We start from the raw sequence: 5515 nt of genomic DNA on the forward strand, positions 1-5515 counted from the left end.
GTATAAAGAAAAATAATTTCTAAAAATAATTAGTGGTAGATTTTAGTCCTAACCGTTCCCTGATTTTAATGCCCAGTCCATTAACTAGAATACAGGGGGAAAAAAGTTTTATATTCACAGTGAATCATAAATAATGTTCGCATGTGTAGATACGCAGGATAAAAAAACATGGCCAATCAATTATATCTCTTTCTCCCCTAATTGAACTACATATGCTGGTTGGTTGATTGCCCTGAATGAATTGAAAGTAAAAAGTACGAACGTCACAAAAACGCCTGAAAACCCACCTTTTAGAGGTGGGATTTGAACCCACGCTTCTAGTAGAAACCGCAACCTGAACGCAGCACTTTAGACCAGTCGGCCACCCAGACACATAAAACCCCATTCTTTTCTGGTTCCCTTTAATAATACCAAAGGCAGCTCTTTCATGTGTTTCGTTTACTATTTCAAATAAAATTTGAATTTTCTACGACCCTTTCGCGAAGCAGAGAACATAAAAATGTCTCCGACAGTCTGTTCCACCTTCTACTTTCTCACCACCCTAAACCATAAAGCTCCATTTCCCCCGGCGCCCTTTGTGCGCTTCTCTTGGTCTTACTGTTGTTAAAGGAGCCGTCCCCTCCCTCGTATCCTCCACCCTAAATCGTCGTTACCGAATCCGGCATCCCCTGGATCCAGTGTCAGAGCCCCACGAGTGGCAGAGCCGCAAGCGCCGGGGCAGTGAGGGGAGCGGGGATGAGACGAGCTGGTGGAGAATAATTCCTGGGACCAACGAGGCCCGCGCTTTTCCGCTGAGTTCCACGCCGTCCCCCGCCCTCCACTCAGGCCCCCGGCGCCGGGTGGCCTCTGAGGTCCCGGCTCCCTTCGTTTGCTGGCGGGGCCGACTTAATGTTCTGCATGGAGAGGACTAAGGAGGGATGGGCTTCTTATAGAGAAAAGGCTCTGTGTACTTCTGGGACACAAATAGAAACCATTTTTAAAAGCAGGTACTGACGGACTCCATTTCTTCATATACGGATTTCCAAAAGCTGGTGCTGCGGAGCGTTGGTGGTATAGTGGTGAGCATAGCTGCCTTCCAAGCAGTTGACCCGGGTTCGATTCCCGGCCAACGCACTCGTTCTTTTCTGTTATAAAACAATTGTGAGGCTTAAATTTTGGGGCTTTCTAAATTTTGGGATTCCTTGACTTGAGCAGCTTGGAGAATATACCCTAATGGCTCCTTCTGGGACGTCTCTGCGATAGCCACGGCCCACGGGTAGCTTCTGAGCACTTGAAATGTGGCGAATGCGACCTGTAATTAAACAGACATTTTTAAAACGGGATACTCAACTCAGTTATTGGAAAACGTGTAAGTACGTTTGGAAGAACTTGTGAATCTACGTTTCCAAATGTACATTTTACGAAATCTAAATTAATAATCTAGATATATTGGGATAAATTAGGTTTATTAAAATTAGTTTCATTTGTTTCTTTTTACTTTTTTAATGAGGCTATTAGAAAATGTAAAAAAATTGCATATGGGGACGGCTGTATTTCGACTGAAGTACGCTGGTTTAGATAGGTAAGTATAATTTTTCCAGTAACCAACTTTTTACAGAATTAGTTTCTCAAGCAGTTCAGTAGATAACCTTCTAAGGAGGTTTTTTGGGAGCCGTCTTAACATCCGTCCTCGTTAGTATAGTGGTGAGTATCCCCGCCTGTCACGCGGGAGACCGGGGTTCGATTCCCCGACGGGGAGAAATGCAGTTACTTTTGGTCTTTGGTCTTAACACCCACACAAAAATTATTCTCAAAAAATTTTGTTCACTCCAAGACTTTGTCTCCCGCATATAATAGAGATGATATAGACAAGACGTCAAGTGGTGCAGTTACTGTGACGTTGTTCTGCTTTAAAGGCATTAGGTTACACTTGACCCAGTACTGAATGCGCCTGCCACTGGCCTTCTCCACTCCCGCACAACTTCCTAGGGCCCACTGGAAGAGAATAACGGTGTCTAAACTCTGTATGAAGCTTCAGACTCTGGATTCAGACCTTTCCTTCTTGCCACCTGTCCCCCAATCAACTCCCTAGATGCTCCCGTTTCGTTTTCTCCCTTGTATGTTGCTATTCAACAGACCCAGTCTAAATTCTCTCAATTCCCCGCTCATTTCACTGCTACACTATATGAAGGTGTGCACACTTGTGATACAACCTCCACTACACAGGGTGACGGGGAATAAAGATTTTTATGTCTATCGAAGTTCAGAGAAATGATCTCTGGTCTGACAACTAGGAGATCTGTTTTGTTGTGGTGGTGGTTGTTCGGTTGTTTCAAATTAGTTATGAACGGTTTGCATTTGCGCAAGTCACTTAACCTTACTGCCCTTGTATCTTCTCTTCCGTAAAACGGAAGAACCAAACTCGACGGTCACTGAGACCTTTGAGTCTCTAACCTGAGGAAGTGTTATACACCAGTGTTATACACTGGAGGTTTTGGGAACTAAAACACATGTTGAATCTCAGCTCTTCCACTTAAATAGCTCTTTGACCCCAGGCCAGTTATTCAATCTTTCTGAGCCTCAATTTCCTCATCTATATCAAAAAAGGTGATATAAATAATTGATCTATTCTGAATGGTTGTTTTGAGGATTAAGGCACCTGACACTGAGTAGATGCGCTTTTTTTGGGGGGGGGGGAGGGGGGTTAGATTATATTTTTCTGAATATAAGAGTAATATTTATTTGGTCCTTGAAGAAATTGTAGAGAATAAACAAATTACACACACAAAAAAGATATCCACATTTCCACTATCCAGAAAAGCCATATTCTGTTGTATGTTTTATCTTTTTGATGTTTTTCTACGCAAAATTGGAGTCATGCTTTGAATTTTTTTTCTTTTTCTTTCTTTTTCTGATTTATATATTTTTTTACGTGTTCGACTTTCACTTTAAAATATATCGTGACTATAGCTACGTTCATTAACTATTACTCTAAAACATTTTAATGACCTCGTTGTGTTATACTATATACGGTTACATCGTAATTTATTTAGCAAAATCTCCTATTTTGAGCATTTCTGTTGTTTCCAGTGATCTTCTTGTCTCCTCTACTGGGCCAACTCCTGAAATCTCTACTCATTTTCACCCTGGGCTCTCTGGAGTCTCTTCCCAGTGCATGACCTGTTCTGGGATGAGCAAGGATTTTGAGAAGAGTTTATTTGTGGACTTGACTTTCCTCCAACTGGTTTGCTCCTTTCTGGGATTTCCTCCTTCAATTTCAGCCAGTCTGACTGCTCTAAACGATACCCTGATATCTCACACCAAAAATACTGAAGTTTACTGCTTGAGTTTATCTGTCTAAATTTGGTCCACTGGCAAGTGCCCTTAGAATGAGGATCTAACCCGCTGTGGTTCCCCTCTTCCAAGACTTGGATCCTCTTTATTTTCTTTCTGATTTAGTTTCTATCCAGTGTCTTCAAACAAATTTAAAAAAAAATTTTTTTTTCTTTTTTGTCCAGAGTTTATAATTGTTACCTGTGGAGTGATTAGTCTTGCACATGCTACTCCACCATCATGGAAACTGGAATTGCTTTTCAGTTGTATTCATAGAGTTTTTGAAGTTCAGCACTTCCTTAGTCTTTACATCATCAAATATTTTTCCTTATAATTAATTTCTTTATTTTTTATTTTTTTTAAAGATGGATTTTATTTCTTTTTCCTACCCTCCCGCTCCTCATTGTTTGCATTCCTTGTTGTTTGCATTCACTGTCTGTTCCCTGTGTCTATTTGCTATATGCTTGTCTTCTCTTTAGGAGGCACACCAGGAACCGAACCTGGAACCTCCCACATGGGAGAGAGACAATCACTTGAGCCACCTCAGCTCCCTTTCTTTACTTTTTATACATAGAAAACTCTCATCCCAAGATCAGATCAGCTTTTACTTCTGTATTCTTAGAGTGATTTTTATGTCCCATTTGTTTTAGCATTATCCCTAATTGTTTTTGAAATTATTCTGAGGTATGGCATGAAGTAAACTATAATTCTAGCCCTACCCTTACCCCACCCCCATGGTTCTCATTTCAATTTATTGAATAATCCATCCCTTAGTCACTGGTTGTTTCCAGGTATTGATGGCTGTGAATAAAGCTGTTATAAATATTTGCATACAGATCATTGTGTGTGTATGTACATAGACTTTCATTTCTTCTTGGGCAAATATCTGTAAGTGAGAAGTATGATTGCTGAATCTTATGGTCAGTGTATGTTTAACTTTTTAAGAGACTGCAAATCTATTTTCCAAAGTGGCTATACCAATTTTTCATTCTTCCACCAGAAATGTGGAAGATGCTCCATATTCTCACAAGCACTTGTGAGAGTTTTTTGTTTTGTGTGCTTTTCAGCCATTTTAACAATTGTGTAGTGGTATCTTCTTGTAGTTTTCAGAAGATATTTTTGTTTTGTTTTTAAGAATTAATTTTTATTTGTGGTAAAATATGCATAACATAAAAATCATTTTAATAATTTTAAATGGATCTTTATGTTTTAATATCACTCTTCTAAACAGAATAAAATTTCTTTTGTAAACCCACTCTGTCTTTTAATTGGCAAGCTTCGTCAACATGTTTATTGTGATTAGTCATATTTTTTTTACTTCACCACCCCATTTTGTACTTTCTTTTTGCCTCAGTTTTACTATGCTTCTTTAATTCTTTTTTCTTGCCTTCTTTTGGATTGCTATCACATGTACATATAAAGAGAAGTGTTAGGAATGTATGTGTTATTCAGGATAAACTGGAAAGTAATTTTTTAAACTTTCTATTGTTGATCCAAGAAAGGCAGTAACGATCAGAGCAGTGGTCTCCCAACTGTGGACTTCACAAATGAGTAAATTTTCCCTAAAACTGTTGGTGACCCATGTAAGATTGGCAACTTTTTATTTTGGCAAGTTAGGAAATTAATAAAGCTACCACAACTACTGTCAAGAAATAAAAAGCATAACCTTGCAAAAATATGTGACAAGTCACTCCTGTTCCCGTTTCTGTAGATCAGCCTGTGAGGGCATGGCCTTGCGGGAGAATATCAAATAAATAACTCCTGTCCCCTGTTCCTGTAAATCAGCCTGTGAAAACATGGCCTAGTAGAAAGATATCAAAGGAGTGACTACCCTGCCCCTCCACCCTGCTTCTGTAAATCAGCCCACAACCTTGCAGCTGCATTCTGCTTCTGTAACCCCGCTTGCAAAATTTTGCCTAGCAACGCGTTAGCCAATGAGCAAAAGGTATGCTGATCTCACTTGAAATCCTATATAAACCTATGGAAACTGAAAAAACAGGGCTCAGAATTTGGAGATAGACTCTCCTCTGGGCCCGCGGGAAATAAATGTGTTCCCCATCTCTCTGGAGTGACGGTTTTGGGTCTTTCTGCGGTTCAGAACCTGGCTTTGCTGTAAGACTACAACTGTCATTTACCCTCACCATAATTTTATAAAAGAAAGAACGTTTAAAAACAAAAATGTAAAATGTAAAAAAACATCTGC

General features: G+C 39.7%; 2 non-coding genes across 2 annotated transcripts; both read left to right on the forward strand.

Annotated features, from left to right (window-relative positions):
- The first annotated feature begins 1041 nt into the window (after positions 1–1041).
- Positions 1042–1113, forward strand: TRNAG-UCC (transfer RNA glycine (anticodon UCC)). The gene has a single exon. It is a non-coding gene; the product is annotated as a tRNA-Gly (tRNA).
- A 553-nt stretch (positions 1114–1666) lies between these two features.
- TRNAD-GUC (transfer RNA aspartic acid (anticodon GUC)) lies at positions 1667–1738 on the forward strand. Its single transcript has one exon. It is a non-coding gene; the product is annotated as a tRNA-Asp (tRNA).
- Positions 1739–5515: the final 3777 nt, after the last annotated feature.

The sequence above is a fragment of the Dasypus novemcinctus genome, chromosome 13 (assembly GCF_030445035.2).
Source record: "Dasypus novemcinctus isolate mDasNov1 chromosome 13, mDasNov1.1.hap2, whole genome shotgun sequence".
Classification (NCBI taxonomy): domain Eukaryota; kingdom Metazoa; phylum Chordata; class Mammalia; order Cingulata; family Dasypodidae; genus Dasypus; species Dasypus novemcinctus.